This window comes from Felis catus, chromosome E2 (assembly GCF_018350175.1).
Source record: "Felis catus isolate Fca126 chromosome E2, F.catus_Fca126_mat1.0, whole genome shotgun sequence".
Lineage (NCBI taxonomy): Eukaryota > Metazoa > Chordata > Mammalia > Carnivora > Felidae > Felis > Felis catus.
In genome coordinates, this window is record NC_058382.1 from 32627590 (window position 1) to 32646926 (window position 19337).

At 47.8% G+C, this 19337-nt stretch overlaps 1 long non-coding RNA gene across 1 annotated transcript; it reads right to left on the bottom strand.

Annotated features, from left to right (window-relative positions):
* Nucleotides 1-16152: 16152 nt before the first annotated feature.
* Nucleotides 16153-18775, bottom strand: LOC123382396. The gene is made up of 3 exons (XR_006590696.1): nt 18720-18775; nt 17571-17697; nt 16153-16616 (listed from the first exon to the last, which is right to left on the bottom strand). It is a non-coding gene; the product is annotated as an uncharacterized LOC123382396 (long non-coding RNA).
* Nucleotides 18776-19337: the final 562 nt, after the last annotated feature.

The following is a 19337-nucleotide window of genomic DNA, read 5'->3' on the forward strand; positions in this document are numbered from 1 at the left end:
CTTCCCCAGACGCTGCTGATTCCCGCCACAGCCCCCAAGGAAGGAAAACCTCTCGGGTGGAGACCAGGAGACTCCCCACTCCCCAAGCCCCCGATGCCCTCCAACAGCCAGACTCCGGGTTGATGGAACAGGGAAGAAGGGGAAGCCTCCATCATCGCGGGCTGGCCCTGTGACCACCGCGTTTTCCCTGCTGTCTTTGCAAGTGGCTTTTGGACGGAACCCAGGTTTGGCCTGGCAGCGAGTTCTGCTTGGCATCTTGACGGCCCCAAACACTAATTCCTGGTTTTCTTCCTAAATACACGGCCGAGAGAGACAGGCGGCCTCTGTCTTCTGTGTGCTCAGCACCCGAGAGATGCTGTCCCAGCTCTTCCTGGTTCCTGGGCAGGAATCTAATCTCCCTGGGGCCGCGGCGTCGCTTCCAGACCTAGATCTGACATTTGGGCTGTTCCAAAATTCTTCCTCGCCACGGAATCGCCAGTACTCCTTCGGCACTTCATCGCCCCGTCTTGCGGGCACCTCCACGAACATTCTAGAAGCTGTGCTCGTATGCATGGCAGGCCCTACGGCAGCCCCTTTATCTACATGATCGGGTTTATTGTCTGACTGTTTACCTGGCTTATAGTATTATTTCGTATCTATTGTGTGTAAACCCATTTTATATGCGTTGTCTCAGTCACCCCTCATGGTAGCTTCTTCTATCATCCCAATATACAGAGGAGTAAATGGAGGCTCAGAGGGGAAAAGCAACATGCTCAGGACACATAGGTATTAAAGGTCAGAGCCACCGTTTGAACTTCTTCCATCTGGCATGTTTCCAGCCTAGAAAAATACTCTACAAGGAGGTAGGAGCCATGTCCTTTTGTTAAAAGTCTCTGTCTTCCCATGGTTCGCCCAGTGCCTGGCCTACTTATCTATAATGGGTATGATTTTTTTAAATGTTAAATCAACATATTTTTATATGCTGCTTCTCCCATTAAACATGGTCTCCTGCAGTCACACCCCCCCCCCCCCATTATGGACTCAGGGCAGTGGGGAAAACCAATGTTCCCTCTGGGAGGGGATAGATTTGAGGGAGAAGGAGTACCTGACACATAAGAAGGGGAATAATGCCCTGGGCAGTGTGAGTGATAGAAGGAGGACAGAGGTCAGGATACTCCGTGGTCACATGTATTGAGGGCTAACTGTATACCGGTATGTAAATGTATTTATATGTATTAATTCATATACACAGAAGTGTGACACCCTTTATATTTATTGACTGATTCACTTCTTACAACCAGCTTGGGGCTGGTTACAACTGTTACCCCATTTTACAGATGAGGAAACAGAAGACTGGAAGTTTAAAGATCTTGCTGGATTTGAAGGCAGGCCCACTAGTTCCAAACGCTAATATCCACAATGCTGTTCTGGAACAGAAGACAGCGGGATATGTCTGGACTCCGCTCTCTGGACCCAAATCCCAGAGGTAAGGGTGCTGGGTTGAGGGGAAAAAACTAAACAGGGAGAGCTGGTGCCCTAATTCTTACTTGGAAATCAGAGATCGCTAAACACGGATGTCCCTGTTTCAAGGCGGGTAATGCGGTAGACTGAACCTGAAGTCATGAGACGGTTAGATGGGGAGAGATGTGAGCTAGCATTCTGAGCCCTTTTGTCTCCCATCAGGCGCTAGAGGGATCCAAAGTTTCCAACAGGGGATGTGGAACTTAGCCAGCTGTCCCTGTCGTGGGCTGAATTGTGACCCCTAAAATTACGTTGAAGTCCTAACCCCTGTACGCGACTGTATTTGGAGAGGCGATTAAGCTAAAATGACATCAGAATGTGGGTCCAGTTCCAATATGACAGGTGTTCCTATAAGGGGAGGAAATTTGGGGACAGAGAGATACAAGGGACCTGCACACACACAGAAAAGTCGTGTGAGGACTCCGCAAGAAGGTGGACATCTGCGAACCAAGGAGAGAGGCCTCAGAAGGCACCAAACCTACCAACACGTTGATCTTGGACTTTCAGCCTCCAGAGTTGCAAAAAGAAATTTTGTAAAACACCAAACCTCTGTTGTTTAAGCCACCCAGTTGGGGGAGGGGGGGTGATATTTGTTATGCAGCCCAAGCTGCCTGAGACAGACTTGCAACGAAGCTGCCAAGAAAGGGGCCAGGTGACCTCATTGCGGAGGGCTCAGAGTGAACAGCATAAGTTCAGGGCAAAGTGGAGGATGTGGCTGAAAGTTGGGGTTCCAGGGACCAACACGGCCGAGGTAGGGCTGGCTGGGTCGTAAGGGAGGACCTCAGGCCCTGACTGAGGCCAGCAAACAGATCATGAAAACAGCAGCTGTAGGTACCAACGGGGCAACCGGTCACCAGACACGGAAAAAGGGCCAGAGCCACGGCCCTCAGGCCCTGAGGTGATCTGCACTCACTTCAGAAGAGCTCGTGGACAGTGAGGGAGGGGAAGGGTGGAGCTGCGGAGGGGCCTGGGGAGGGTTCTCGGAAGGAGGACAGCTGTCCGCCGTGAGAACCAAACATAATGCTTTGAATAACGCCACGCACGGAATGGCTAACGTCTGTATCCTGGACTAAAGTCAGCAAACTGCGGCGCTCGGGCCAAATTCCGACCGTCTGTTTCTGTCGATAAAGCTTTATTGGGACATACATATTGCGTATGGCTGCTTGGTGCTACAACAGCCACGCTGAATAGTTACGACAGCAACTGAGGCTGTGTGGCAGCACTAAAGCCTGAAATATTTACTACCTGGTCCTTCGCAGAAAATGGGTGCCAACCCCTGCCCTAGCCCTAACAAGGTTTCTGTGACGATGGCGGCTGAACTTTCTAGGACGGCTGGAGACTAGTGTGAAGGATTTCATGCATTTAATCATCTTGACCGCTCAGTCAGTCAACAAGTGTTCTCCCAAGGGGGACAAGCGTGTGCCAAAACCTGTGTTCAGTACTAAGGATTCAATAACGAACAGAGGGTCATGGTTCTCTCGCCAAAGCACTTCCAGTCTTGTGGGAACCCAGACACCGAACCAAGGATCACACAAACGTGCTGCGCTAGACTTCTGTGCTGGAGCATCTGAAAATCCGTTAAACCCCATCTTCTGTTTTCCCCAGAGGCAGACCCCGAGATAAGGGTTCGTATGCAAATAGTTTATTGGGAAGATGGCCCCGGGAAATGGCAGCAGGAGGGTGGGGAAGTGAGGCAGGAGAAGGAGGGACCCCCCAAAAAGTGTGCAATTGAGCAGGTGACCCTGTCGCTCTCTGAGGACTTCGGGGACACTGTGGGGAGCGCTCTTCAGAGTTACCGACCACCCAAGGACAAGGGGGCCGGGGTGCTGACTCCCCATCCGTCATTGGTTGTGGGCTGCCCACTGGGGCCTCGAGTCTCCTGCCCTTACTGCTTGTCCTCATCCGGTGGACTTGGAGGAGTGGGTGATCCCTAAGCAGCCTGACTTGCGCAGAGGCGAACACAGAGGAGGAGTTGAGGAGGCATTCAACCTTCCCTGGGGCTGAAGGGAGACTTGGGCAAGAGTATTCCCGCAGACAGAGCCTGTGGCTCCCGACCCAGGTCAACACGCTGCTCCCCCCTTGGGGTCCCCAGCACCCTTTGCTTTAATCAGAGCACCGGATTGGGGCGGTGCGATCATCTGTTAGCTTGTCCGCAAGGGGCCATGCCGAATCCGCTACTCTGTCCCCGGGGCCTGGTTCTGTGCCCAGCACACAGCAGGACCACAGAAAACAAAGGGAGAGCTTCTTCCCCACTTTAACAGAATACCAAGCGCTCCAGAAAATTCTATGTCTGTCCGGCACTGTCTGCAGATAGCTCCCACAGGTGGCAGGGCTATAGGCTAGGGAAGCCGTGCCCACAGGTAGGGCAAAAGAGTGGGAGGAGCTCAGCCTCAGGAGGGTCGGGGAGGGAGGTGGGGGCAGGGGACACACCTCGGTATTGGATTTTATCTGATCGCTGAAGTTGCTCTGTGTGTTAGGGTGGTGGTTCTCAAAGTGAGGCCAAGGAACCCCTGGGGGTTCCAGAAGCCTACCCATTATTTCCATGGTCATGCTAAAACGTTATTTGCCGTTTTTTTCAATTGTCACTCTCTCGGGAGCCTTTAGGGGAGTTTCCCCGGAGACCATTCTACCTTTATAAGGCTGTAAAACAGTGACACGCTTCATTATTGTTATTATGTAGATATGTCAATAAATTAGTAAATATTTCTCATTCTTAATTTCTTTTTTTTTTAAATTTTTTTAACATTTATTTATTTTTGAGGCAGAGAGAGACAGAGCATGAACAGGGGAGGGGCAGAGAGAGAGGGAGACACAGGATCCGAAATGGGCTCCAGGCTCCGAGCTGTCAGCCCAGAGCCCGACACGGGGCTCGAACTCGCGGACTGCGAGATCGTGACCTGAGCCGAGGTCGGCCGCTCAACCGGCCGAGCCACCCAGGCGCCCCATCTCATTCTTAATTTCTAACGTGGTAAATAAAATAGCAAGAGAAATAACTCCCCCGAACACAAGGTTTTGGGTTCCTCAACAGTGATAATTTTTGAGATGCAAAGGGATCCTGAGACGGAAAAGTTTGAGAACAGCCGTGTTCCAGAATTCTTCATCGTTTCACGGCTCATGGGACAGAGACCGTGTACTACTGCAGAAACAATCACCTTCCCATCTGCTTTTGTGTCTGGGACCATAATACGTAGGCCTATCCAAACAGGTATTTCTTGCCCAAGCTCTGGAGGGGCAGTTTGGGATCCCAAGCGGGGCACAGAGTAGAGGGCTGTCTGGCATTGGCCGCCACAGCCTGGCCAAAGGTCAGTGGAAGCCACGGGCGGCAGCGGTGACTGGGTTTCAGCAGCGACGTCCTCCCTGCCCTGGGAGTGTAGCCTGACTATCTCCCGGCCTCTGAGCCCAGAACCATCGTCCTAATCTATTTCTTCAGGCTGCCTGGCAATGCTGTGTGAGCTTGGGCAACTTGCTTGCGTGCTCTGTGCCTCCGCACACAGAGTAGAGATGACGAGAAGGTGGGGGAAGGGCTGTAAAGGTTAAATGAGATAACGCCTGGCAAGTGCGCCGTGCCTGGCACGGGATAATGGCTCGATATGTGGCGCCTGCCGTTGAGATGACGACGAGGGGGAGGAGGAAGAGGAAGGTGATGGTTATTGAGACCTTCTACTGCCTCTGGCTCTGCTGCTCAGTGTCCGATGCTCGTCTTTCCCCCCAACTCTCATTAAAAGTCATATTCAGGAAACACTCTTGGTCTCTGCACCCCCCCTAAAATCCTTTCCTGTACCATGAATTCCCCAACCTGGGGAAATCTGCCCGAACATTCCTGGCTGCCCGAACATTCCTGGCCGCACCCTGGGGGGGTGCGGGGGGGTTGCGGGGCGGGGCGGGGGGGTTGCGGGGCGGGGCGGGGGGGGGGGCGTTTCAGGGCAAAGCAGGTGGACAGCCTGGGTCTGGTGCCGGAGCCCCGATTTCCTCATCAGGAAAACAAGGCTGCTCTGGAGCTGTTCCATGGGACCCGGAGACCGACCTGAATCCCGGGAACCCGGTAGGACCTAGATCGGAGTTGCCTCTTCACAGGCCAGGGGCCGCTGGCTAAATCGAGCCTCACATAGCATGGTTTTGGCCTCACTTCCACGCTAAGATCCCAGACTCCTTCCCGAAGAATCGGAAGGGTTGGTGAACAGGAAGAGGCGGGGCTGAGGAAGCTGAGCGTGGGGAGGAGGGAGGAGGAGGGACTGGCAGGGAGGATCTAGAAGGAAGGGGGGAGGGCAGGACTGACTCTCCCGGCCTGGGGCCCGCGGTGACCTAGGCTCCGCCCCTTCCCCTCACCACCGAGCATCTACTCAGATCTTGGCTCCCTTTCCCGAAATGCCCAACGGTTCACATTTAATGACTTCATAAAAAACTGGAAAGTAGAAGAGGAAGAGTTAAATGTTCTCCTAAAAGGAGGAAGCTGTAGCTAATCCCAATTAGGAGGAAGTCCCAGGCTATTGAGACGCTACAATCCAATTACATCAGGTAAAATGAATTACTCCGTTAATGCTGACTTATTATGAAGACACCTTCTTATTGCTTTCATTAATAATCTTTAGACATCATTTTAGCGCATATTGGCTGCAATAACATTTCTATTAGCATCATGGTGGAGCAGGGCTGACAATTAAAATAAAAAATAAATCAACCCAAGGAGCGAACAAACGTAATTATAGTTCAGAAGGAGCTTTTATGTGTATTTGATTAGTCAGTGGAACAGCGCCTCCTTTCTTGCCTTGAATTTGTGTTAGCCCCAATCCATGCAAACTGCCGGGGGTCGGACGGGAGAAGATGACGGGTGTGCGTGTGTGAGACAGAGACTCAGAGATGGAGAGACAGGGAAGATAAGGTACCTTGCCAACTAGGGAACGGTTGGCACCCAGTTCCTGGCTCTCTGAGGGCCCATGTGTAAGCTCCTTCTCCTCTCTGGGTCTCTGTTTCCCCGTTTCTAAACCTGGGATTTGGGGAAAGTTCTAATTTCCAGAATGTGTCTACTATAGTCTAGAGCTTTCTAAAATTTTCCTGCTGTGGAGGACTGAAGATCCCCAATACCGAGTGCCAGATGGGAGGAGCCCAAGAAGAAGAAAAACTGTTGGGCCAAAACAGCTGCTCTAAGCCCGAAGCTTGGTTTCTTCTAGAATAGAGGTTCCCAGCTGCCTGGTTTGTCCCCCAGGGGACAGTTGTGATTGTCATGGCCTGGAGCGGGCTTGGGGAGGTGCTACTGGAATCTTGTGGGTAGAGACCAGGGATGCTACAGAACATCTCTCATGCACCGGACATTGTCGGCCCCCAAGTGTCGGTATTGCTGAGTTGAAAACCACGTTCTAGATCATTCTGAGACTGCATATTTTTGCACAACCGGAATCAGATTGCCGAAGCAGCCTTAATGGATACCAAACCTCTTTGGCCTCCTCGGTGAGATCGTGTCCACTGAATACACAATGAAAAGTCAGCAGAGGAGCACGGTAAACTTGAATACAGTAAGTAGTATGTTCTCAAATAGTCGTGTTATTTGTTCTCCACTTATTATTATACGTATAGGCACACATCATCCTGTGCCCACCAGTGCCCTTAGCTCCAACCCCCTACTCAGACCTTGGCTCCCTTTCAGAATATACATAGGTATAGGTAATGCCACACACACACACACATACACACACACACACAGTGCCTCATATATGCATACATAATGCTTCATATATGTACATACATATATAATGTCATAGATATATATACACTCACGTATATACGTGGGTGTGTGCGTCCGTGTGTGGAAACACTTGTGACCTAATGACCTTCTAAGGTAGTGTGGAGGAAGAGGTAAGACACTCTAACTAAAGTAATTACAGATCAATGAAAAGCACAGCTAGAAAGTCCTTGGGGAAATTGCCAAGCCTGGGATTTTTCCTGTGTCTTCTGGAGCCCTGAATCTGATCAAAGTCCTTCAGAGATTTCCCAAATATTCCACTTATAATTCTTTTGAAAACATAGTTCTCAGGGGCGCCTGGGTGGCTCAGTCGGTTAAGCGGCCGACTTCGGCTCAGGTCATGATCTCGCGGTCCGTGAGTTCGAGCCCCGCATCAGGCTCTGTGCTGACAGCTCGGAGCCTGGAGCCTGTTTCGGATTCTGTGTCTCCTTCTCTCTGACCCTCCCCCCATTCATGCTCTGTCTCTTTCTGTCTCAAAAATAAATAAATGTTTAAAAAAATTTAAAAAAACCCCACAGTTCTCGTTATTTTTAAAAGCAATTTTTTTTTTTTTTAAATCCCTGCAACTCTCCAGATGCTGAATACCAAATTTAATACACCCAGGACCACCAAATCATTAACTTGGACTGACCAGCAAAATCGCTCTGGGACAGGCCCCAAAGTTAAGCTTCTCCTTCTAGCTCTGAATAATTGAAGAGCACCCAGGATTTGCAAATTGAGCGATTAATAACGGCTTATCTGAGGAAATCTGGATCTCCCTGACTCTCAACAATATTCAGGTTGAGGCTGGATGTGAGAGTAAAATAAAACTTGTCACTGTCAGCCATCATTTCTAATTTCAAACGGGGGAGGGAGTCCATCCAAAGAACCTTTACTGTAATCCTTGCTTGACTTTTAAAACTTAAATGTTGCATTTTATTTTATTTTTTTAATTTTTAACGCGTGTTGATTTTTTGAGAGAGACTGACAGAACGTGAGCAGGGGAGGGGCAGAGAGAGAGGGAGACGCAGAATCCGAGGCAGGCTCCGGGCTCTGAGCTGTCAGCACAGAGCCCGACGCGGGGCTCGAACCCACGAACTGCGAGGTCGTGAGCTGAGCCGAAACGGGACGCTTAACCGACGGAGCCACCCAGGTGCTCCTTAAATGCTGCCTTTTAACTTGGTGTTAGTGTTAACTGCTTAGCACTCGCCACAAACATAAAACGACGTAGATTTATTATCACGCACCTTCCAGGACTCTGAAATCTGAATCGAGCCTTGTTGAGTTCCATGCTCAGGGGGCTCACGAGGCTGCAGCCAGGGGGTCAGCCGCAGCTTGGTTTGGTATCTTCTTCCAGGTTCATCCAGGTTGTTCATGGAAAGCAGTTTCTTACAGTCGTAGGACTGAGGTTTCCGTTCTCTTGTCAGCTGTCAGGAAGCGCTCACTCTCACTAGGTCTTAAGTTGTCTTCCTGTAAGAAAAAGTCTGATGTGTTAGGACCGGGGACGAGAAAGTCCCCAGCCTCCTTCCTGCTGATGCGCTCTCCTCTGCCTCCTCCCCACATGTTAGTCCTTATAAACGACAGAATCTTGTTTTCAAATTTAAAAACTTTATATTTGCAGCCTGCGATCTTTTTTTTCCACAACAGGGTTGAATGCTTTGCCCGATTAATCCCCATACTCATCCCCGTACTGTCCACGTCAACATTTTTAAACCTCTCTGGATTCTGGATTAATTACCCACTGCTGCCTGACAAAGGACCCCCCCCCAAATCCAACAGCTGAAGATCAGAAACACGCTTTGTGCCACACAGTTTCTGAGAGTCAGGAAGCCAGCAGTGGCTTGGCTGGGGTTCCGGCCCAGGGTCATGCTGCCGGCCAGGGCCGCAGGCATCTGAAGGTTTGACTGGGGCTACTGTGTGGGCTTCCGAGAGTACTCCCTTAGATGTTGGCAGGAGGCTTTCCTGGTCACATGAGCCTCCCTGTAAAATAGGACTACGTGTGACGTGGCAGATGGCTTCTCCGAAAGCAAGGGGTCTGAGGGAGAACAAGTCCTATGTAAGAAATAAAGGATGTGAGCAAACAATCCAGACGGAAACCACAGAGCCTTTTACAACCTAATCTCGGCAGTGACGTATCATCACCTCTGGCACAGTTCACTGGCCAGACGGACAAAGCCTGGTACACGGTGGGGGGGCGACCACCCAACCGGGAGCCAAGGAGCATTTGGGGCCATCTTGGAGGCCAGCTGCCATCCTCTCTGTGCCTCAGGATTCATCTGTAAAATGGGGTTAATGATGCCCCAATAACTTAATCTGCATAAAAGCAGTTAGAATCGGGGCTCCCGGATGGCTCAGTCCAACTTCGGCTCAGGTCTTGATCTCGAGGTCCGTGAGCTCGAGCCCCTTGTCGGGCTCTGTGCTGACAGCTCGGAGCCTGGAGCCTGCTTTGGATTCTGTGTCTCCCTCTCTCTCGGCCCCTGCCCCACTCATGCTCTGTCTCTGTCTCTCTCTGTCTCTCTCTCTCTCTGTCAAAAATAAATAAAACACTAAAAAAATAGTTTTTTTTCAACGTTTTTTATTTATTTTTGGGACAGAGAGAGACAGAGCATGAACGGGGGAGGGGCAGAGAGAGAAGGAGACACAGAATCGGAAACAGGCTCCAGGCTCCGAGCCATCAGCCCAGAGCCTGACGCGGGGCTCGAACTCATGGACCGCGAGATCGTGACCTGGCTAAAGTCGGACGCTCAACCGACTGCGCCACCCAGGCGCCCCAAAAAAATAGTTTTTTTTTAAAGCAGTTAGAATTATTTCTGGCACATAACAGGCACTAAATAAACATTACTTATTGTTATTATCGCTATCAATCTTGTTCAGCTGGTAAGTTGAAGAATACAGGACCTATGAGCTTATAAAGAGCCTATAAAAATAAGTTTAGACAAGAATAAAAATTATAGGCCCCAAAATATGAAAAAAAAACTGCAAAATTATAACTAATATATGCCAGACCTTTTACTCTTGGCTGTGAGCTTGTAGTAGGTCACCCCGTCATGAGAGTAACTACAAAATCTGGCTAAGCTTTTTTAAAAATTCTGTTTGAAGGGCTTCAGAGAAATAACCAAACAGCCGAGACCCGAGGGACCATGATCCCAAAGAGAAGTGAACTCACTGAGGTGAGCTTCAAGTTCTCTATCGTTTTTCCCCTCCACATATCTGCTAGTGCTTAAGAAGTAGCAATGGAGAGGCTGAGACCTAACCTTAAGGCATCTCCATACGCTTTAGGATGACCTGAGTTCACTGTCATTGCCTCCTAGAAACTAAACTCCCTGAAGAAAAGAAGAAAGCAGCCAGAGCCTCTATAACTGTTTACACACAATATGTAGTTATTTGATGAAAAATTGCCAAACATACTAGGAGGCAGGATGAAAAAAAAAAAAAACCAAAACAACTGGAGAGACTCACAGGTAATCCAGATATCGGAGTTATCCAAGGTGAACTTAAAAATGAGTGTGATTCTTATGTGCCAGAACATAGAACTTTCTAGAAAGAATTCTAATTCAAGAGAATTTAACCAAGGAGCTAGACTCCCTGCATTTAATAAACCCAACAGAAAGTCTAGAGGTGGAAATTACGATAGCTAAAATGAAGAACTTAATACACGGATTTATCAGATTCGACACAGCCGAAAAGAGGACTGACGATCTGGAGAGTATGGGGGTAGAAAATACCCAGTCCGAAAATGTCTGGAAAAGGAGAACGATGGAGAAAAGGGAAAAGGCAGGGTCTGAAAGGATAATGGCTGAGAATGTGACAAAACTGCCAAAGATACCAGGGGACACAGTCAAGGTGTGCTGTGAACCACAAGCAGAATTAAAGACAAAAACACACCATAAAATAACTGTTGAAAGCCAAAGATGAGAGGAAAATCTTAAAAGCATCTAGAGAGATAAATAGATATATAGATGTAGATGTAGTTATCAATATAGATATAGATGATATAGATAGACATCCATGTATATATATATTCACACACATGTGCACCTTCACATCATGTCACCCAGGCAAGTGCATCGCAACCAAACTCTTAGTTCTATTTCACTCATATCAGATGGGAATTGAGTACGCCAACTGGTACGAAGTCTACACCCTGCCAAGATTCAAATCCATGTTGGTAAACCCTGAATCCACTGCTGTCTCTGGACAAGCAGACAAGCCGCTTCCCTGCAAGCCACTTTCCCTCTCTGTTCCCCACCTCCCTGCCTGTCGGTTGCCCATCGCCCAAGATTATTACAAAAAGTCAAGTTACTGCACATGGAAGTGTTGGGTAAGCTGTAATTCCTGCTGAAAAGGTAAGATTCCTCTGCTCCAGGAAGCCCTCCCTGATGCGGCACCTCTAGAATCACTCTTGGCGGTTTAGGACTCCTCCATGGTGCTCCCATCGTATGTATTCTCCCCATTTCTGCAGCTCTGTACTGACATTGTCTTCAATGCCCAGCCCTCCCCACTAAAAGACAACCCAAAGTGGCAGGGTAAAGCCTTAAGTCTATATTCACAGTGTCCAAACATAATTTGTAAGTTCAAAGCAGGCTGACCAAGTTATAACGTGGTGGCCCCAAAGAGTTCACAGCTCTAAAATTTCTGGGCGATTGCTCCAATTTAGGCACTAGGCTGAGAGTCTGCAAGCGTTTTCTCATGTGATCTCCACAACAGCCTAACGGGGACACTATTATTATACCCATTTGATGGATGAAAAAAACACTTCGGCTTGGAAAAATGAAGTAGGACACACAGCGTCAGCTAGCTAGGAGGCCGAGGAGGCGGGATTGGAGTCCGTGCCCATCAGACATTACTCTTAATCCTGTTCTGCCCCCTGTTGTGGGCCAGCCCCTGTGACCTTCTGGGAAGAGTACGTCCTCCCGTGGAGATGGGTCCTGTATGGGGCCACAAACAACTCGGATGGCCCAGAGAGGGACTGACCAGGACCTCTCCCAGCTGCCAGCCGCAGGGGCTGTGAGAATGCACGGGAACTCAGAGCCTAAGGCCCTCGACCTCATGCCATCCTAAAAAAGAGAAATCAAGAGCCCGTCTCTCGGTCCAAAGCTTAAGGTTAAAGAAAAAAAATCCCTAGCCACAGGTAGTTAAGTGATTATAAACTGTAAAAATAAATCAGCCTGATATAATTGCTCGGAGGAAAAAGATGACCAACATATTTAAAATGTCCATCGTGCCCCCTCTCCCATCTCCATTTGGCTTCCTCTAATTACCTTCACATTTCATTTCCATCAGCAAGATGACCTGTATTTCCTTCGAGAAGTGCTGAGGAGGGGGCCTGGCTGAGGAGCAAGGCCCCTGGTGATAAATCAGGCTCGCCATTAGGAGTGAAGTGCTCATCTCGGCAGCGCTAAATGCAGGATTTATAAAGATGTCTCCGCCATCCAGCCCAATTGTGGACACCATAATAAATTCATGAACGGGTGCCAGGGTAGCGCACTTCATTATGTGCGGGGCTCCTGGCCATTAATCTAGCCGGGAGGCGGGCAGGATTCCTGGGGAAGGGAGACAAATTTATGCGGCCCAAACTTACTCATTCCATTATGGATTTAATCGGCCCAGGCTCCAGGCTGCACAGAGGCGAGGGGACCATTTTTTACACTTTGGATCAAGTGTTTGTAACTCCCCGTTGTGTCCTATTTCTTCCACAATAACGCCCTAATTTTATCCTTCACACCACTCGCAGGGAAAGACTTCTAGAGACTGTCATTGCTGCCACTTACGCCGGATAAAATATTTATACAATCAATTGACAGAGAGCATTTTCCCTTAAATGTCCTATTAACATGGAAATGCTCATATGCAAAATGGGCCCAGGAGCCTCTCTAGACTCTTAACCCTTTACTTCGCCACAGAAAAGTTTGGCCCAGGGCGCGGAGAAGAGACAAAAGCACGGGTCGCACACGTTGAGGTTGTTGCCTCCGTCTTCTTGGGTGTTACATGCACGCGTGGTGTGCGCTCAACGTGTTTGCCCACGCACGCTCCGTCATTTCTACCGAGAGGGATTAGGTAGCAATTCCTTTGGCCTCTCCTTAGAACTAAACTCCAGGGATCGTCTAGAAGCTGCCAGATCCACACCACTCCTGTAGTGCCCTGCTAAAATGAAAACTTCTCAGTTTCCTAGTGCCTACAGCAAGACTTGCAAATCCTTGGCGTGTGGACCACCACCTCCTGCACACGAGACACCGTACTTTTTCTCTAGCTAAGCCCAGATGAGGCCTCAGAATCCCTCTCAACACAGGCAGATAAGGCCAATCAATCTCCATTGAGAAGGATAACAATCGCATCACTTATGTAGCGCTTACGATGAGCAGGCAGCATGCTCCGTGATTTACGTGTAGTGACTCATTTAATCTCCACGACAACCCTACAGGGTACGTACTGGTATCCCTCCCACGTTACAGACGGGCTGGGGAACAATGACGTGGATAGATATGACCGGAAGTGCACGACCAGTGAACGGTGCATTCCTAGCCCCCACAAACTCTGGAGCGCGGCACTGGTAGGCCTTCCATGATTCGCTACACTCTGTTCCCCAAGTATAGCACTGATATTGCTAAACAGACTGATCCTAAGGAGTCATCCAAAGGGAGAGGTAGGACCCTCATGGCCTGAGTGAACCGGCCACATCCTTCACACCAGTAGACTACCAGCAGGTGCAATGAGGCCTGGTCTTTGGACACTTGGACCCTTTTGACCTGAGACCCAATTCCGACCCCGAGGTGACAAGAGTCTTTGGGCTGTTCAGTCAATTGCAAGACCCCACGAGAGCAAAACCAACCCCTTCCGCAAGCACGTATGAGACCTACTATGCATCACGTCCTGTGCAAAGCCTGCACCATGCTGGGGGTGGAGACACGAGAGTGAATAAGGCCTGCCCGTTTCCTTTGAGGAATGTACCATTTTTCACAGCAATAAATGGCAACGAAGGGGGTGCCTGGCGGGCTCAGCTGATAGAGGATGCGACTCTTGATTTGAAGGTTGTGAGTTCGAGCCCCACACTGGGTGTAGACGTTACTTTTAAAAAATAAAATAAAATAAGATAGACAATAAAATAAGCTCTATAAAACCTGAGCACATGCCATGGGTACACAGAGCAGGAATGAGGACATAGGAGCAAAGTTCGCAGAGGGAAGATGACAACGTTTAAGTGGAGCTTCAAAGGTAAGCAGGATTACACTGTGCGATGGGCAAGCACAACAGAGACATTCCAGGCAGCGGTCACGGCACAAGCAAAGGCATGGCGAGGCGATGTAGCATCATCTGCTTGGGAATGGTAAACAGAAGGAGGCTCACAAGAGCATCTAGAACGTTCACCTATGACTCCCAGCCCTAGAAGTCGGTGTCTGTCTGTTCACATGAAGCTCCTAGTGGTGTGGGGGAAGGATGTGGAGACAAGAAGAACCCTGTAAACACGGAGACCCGGAAACAGAACTCAGAGGGAGGAGACGGTGCCCCCATCTGGATGCACCGGAGCCCTTAGAGATAAAAGTCAGCTAGAGTTGTGACTTAGCGTGGGCCAGACTGAAACCGAGCACACCAATGTGCCACCCGCTTGGACTGCGAATGGCATTTGAGACCCGTGTGCTGGCGAAGAGAGAGCTGGACGGAGATATTCAACACCTCCTTGTGTCTGGAGAGAGCTTTCTCAAGAAACAGGGGAAAAGCCAACATTGCGGGTGACCACAACCTACTAAGAAGGGAAAGAGAACAACACCCTGAAGAGGCAAAGGATGAGCAAGACTTTGAAAACACAATCCACAAGAAGGAGATAACGACTCTAGGGAACTCTTGGGGGCCCTGAAGAGCATCCACCAAGATACGATTTCCATGAAACTGGTATACCAAGCTCTAAGAGACATGAGACTCACACCAACAGAGTGAGATACAAGTAAATGCAAATGGGATCCAGAAGAACCGTAAGGAAACAGAAATGTGCTGACAAAATCGAAATCCGGATTTCATGCAGGAAAGGGCAGAATCAATAGGTGATCATCAAGTCATGGGATGGAGAACAGGCTAGAGAAACTCTCCAGAATGTAGAAGAAAGGAAAAGGTCGTTGATAATGATGCAAGGAGAGGGAGAAGTGTGGAGAAAATACAAGGACGGGTGAAGGGAATTGTCTCAACTTTTTTGGTTATAATTTGTTAGTGGGTGCGGTAGTGCTTAAACCCCTATAATCTAAATAGTTTGCCATAGGGGCACCTGGGTGGCGCAGTCGGTTAAGCGTCCGACTTCAGCCAGGTCACGATCTCGCGCTCCGTGAGTTCGAGCCCCGCGTCGGGCTCTGGGCTGATGGCTCGGAGCCTGGAGCCTGTTTCCGATTCTGTGTCTCCCTCTCTCTCTGCCCCTCCCCCGTTCATGCTCTGTCTCTCTCTGTCCCAAAAATAAATAAACGTTAAAAAAAAAATTTAAATAGTTTGCCATAAAAAAACGATTCCTCGGGGTTGCGTTGCTGTCCATGGTATGTAGGTACAAGCCCATGCAGAGCTGGGCCAGAAGAGAGGTGAATGGTTATCACCCCTCAAAATCATCAGTCTTCTCTCCAATGTCCAAAGTTGAGTATTGGTTACCTATTGTGAGGTATCCAACTATTCGCAAATTAGGTGACTTTAAAAACCACTTTATGGGGGTACCTGGGTGGCCCAGTCGGTCAAGCGTCCGGCTCTTGATTTGGGCTCAGGTCGTCACCTCATCGTTTGTGAGATCAAGCCCCACACTGTGCCCAGTGCTGACAGTGAGGAGCCTGCTTGGGATTCTCCCTCCTTCCCGCTCTCTCTGCCCTTCTCCTCCTTGCACTCTTTCCTTCTCTCAAAATAAATAAGTAAACTTTAATAAATAAATAAACAAACAAACAAATAAATACATAAAGTCACTTTATCTTGCTCAAGATTCTGTGGGAAGGATGTAGACAGGGCTCAGCTGGACGGTTCATCTCTGAGTCACATGGTGTCAGCTGGGCTAGAGGATTCATTTTCAACACGCTTCTCCGCTCCCGCATAGGCACCCTGGTGAATGGCTGGAGGACTGGGCTCAATGGGGTCGCTTTCACTCTCCATGTAGCTCCAGCTTTGTCCACGTGGAGCAGAGAAGTCCTACTCCTTACATGGCCGCTTAGGGTACCAAAAGCGAGTGCTCCCAGAGACCGGAAGTAGAAGTTGCCTGGGCTCAGAAACCGGCACAGAGAATCTTCTGCCCAATTCTACTGGTCAGGCAGTCAGAGAGCCCACCCAGGTCCAAGAGAAGGAGACACAGGACCCCAGGTCCCCATGGGAGGAGCGTCAAAACTCACAGACATCTTTAACCTGCCACAGTTTATTATATGTGATGCTCTCTTCTCTTAGGAGATTCCTAAAGGAAAATGATGCAAGGAAGATGATGAATGTGGAGAAAGTACATGCTTCTTTCCCAGGAAATCCCTCAGTCCTTCATGAAAATAGACCCCTGGCATGTGCCTCCCTGAAGCTCGCCAGACTTGTCTGAACCCTCAGGAGCCTGTGGTTCAAGCTCAAGTTAGAGCTCTTTCTTGAAAGTTTAACAGTAGAACCTTAAATTTGTTTTTAGGAAAGAAAGAAAACTTTCCAAATCCTAAGAGAACAGGAAGAAGAGAGAAAAACAAAACAAAGCCTGTGAGGATTATATTGGGAGATCAATGAACACATCATTTAAAATGGAAAACACAGGGGCGCCTGGGTGGCTCAGTCGGTTAAGCGTTGGACTCTTGATGTCTGCTCAGATTATGATCTCTTGATTCATGGGATTGAGCCCTACGCTAACAGCTGGGAGCCTGCTTGGGACTCTTTCTCTCCCTCTCTCTCTGCCCCTCCCCTGCTTGTGCTCACACATGCTCTCTCTCTTTCTCACAAAATAAGTAAATAACCTTTAAAAAAGAACATTAAAAATGTTTTTAATGTTTTATTTACCTTTGAGAGAGAGAGGGAGAGAGAGAGAGAGAGAGAGAGAGAGAGAGAGACAAAGTGCAAGCAGGGAGAGGGGCAGAGAGAGGGAGACACAGAATCTGAAGCAGGCTCCAGGCTCTGAGCTGTCAGCACAGAGCCCAACACGGGGCTCAAACCCACGAACGCACTTCCACCTGAGTAGAAGTCAGGTGCTTAACTGACTGGAGCCATCCAGGTGCCCCCCAAAAAGAGAACATCCAAAAAAAAAGTATATAAATAAAATGGAAAACACAAAATATAAATAAAAGAAATGTGAACATACACATTAGCTCTGAAAGTAAATTCACGTTCCCCAGACAATACCAACCTACGAGGGTGGAAATAGGGCCCTAGATATAATAATTACCCCTGTGTTTCTCTTGCCTCCGTGTGCAGGGTCCTAGGTTCCAAATATGTACCCTTCGCCTTGCCAAGTTGTTGTTGAATTTCCTCGGAGTAAAAGTAAAACTTGACTACATTTTACTTCCATGAACCTATAAAAAAATGAGAATAAGGGGTCTAAAAAAAGGCATTGAAAAAGGGCAGATTCACACACAAAGAAAGGAAAAAATAATCCAAGGCTTGGAATGAAAGAAGGTCATTTAATTAGGACAAGAATAAAATCTCCAATGAAGATATCATAAAGCTCTGTATGAACCTTCAAGATATTTAAACGTTTTGGAAATGTACACAGGACCCAAAAGAGACGCATTTGTGAGAAGGTTAATGACCCTCAGCTGCCTTCAATACATCAACTGAGAAAACAAGAAACTAAGACTAAAGATATATAGTATATCCAACTTTGTTCCCTATAAATACTTTTTCAAGTGTTAGTACAACGTTTTCAAAAGCCTGCCACGTACTGCACTGTCGAGAAAATCTCGATGAGAAAGAAAAGTTTACAGGCCAAATTCCCCGATAGAACTAAACCAAATGGCAACAGTTCTAACAGCCACAAAGAAAATTCTAGAAACGTGGATAATAAATAAATAAGTAAAAAAATTCTCATAAATAGTTATTGAGTCAAAAGGGAAATAAAAACCTCGGTTACAGACTATTTAGACAACAATAAAATGAGAACAAAACAACGCTTTGTCAGAGCTCATGGACCACTGCCAAAGTTACACTTAGGGAAAAGAAATGCAAAGCAATAAGTTGTTTTATTATTAAACAAGAAAGAATCACAATAAACGAATTAAATGTTTGTTTCCAGAATTTAACAAATGAACAACAAAACAAGCCGAAGGAAAGCTGGGTACAAATTAAATGGATAAAAACCAAAAAGAGAAGGCGCAGTATAAATGCGTAAGGTGACTCATTAAAGTTGTAAGAAAACAGACTTTATGCCGGCCAATTCAACAATGAAAAGGAAAGCAAGAGTAAGCTCCAACAAAACTGGAAACGAGCGAGGGAAAGTAATAAGAGATAAGAGCTTTTTTACATGAAATAATGAGAGAAATTACAAAATAAAATAATGAAGTCCTTTCCAAGTATAAACGTAAAAGAAAAGGGGCACCTGGTTAAGCGTTCGACTTCAGCTTGGGTCACGATCTGGTGGTTCATGGGTTGGAGCCACGCATCTGGCTCTGGGCTGACAGCTCAGAGCCTGGAGCCTGCTTCGGATTCTGGGTCTCTCTCTCTGTCTCCCTCTCTCTCTGCTCCTCCCCCACTCATGCTCTGTTTCTCTCTCTCTTTCAAAAATAAATAAACTTTACACAAAAAAAAAAAGTAAAAGAAGAAAGCATAAAGGAAAAAGAATTAATAGACTACATAAATAAGAAACGTTTCCGTAATCTCCAGAAATTAAAACTCAAAAGCATACAGCAATCTAGGAAAAAATATTTTCAATCTACACAGTTGACAGATCATCTAAATTAATAAGGGTAATATGAGCACCCTATAGAAATGGGGGAAGCATAGGAATAGGCAACTCAGAGAATTAGAACTATAAATGCCCAATACATACGTAAAAAAATGTTTAAATAATAACAAAAAGATGAAAAAAACAAAACAAGCCAGATATTTGAAAGGTAATAGCCAGAGTTGTTAAAGGTATAGATAGGCAAACTGGCTTAGAAATAAGGACCAAAAAGGCTTAAAATATTCATAACCTTTGACTTACCAACTCTCTTTC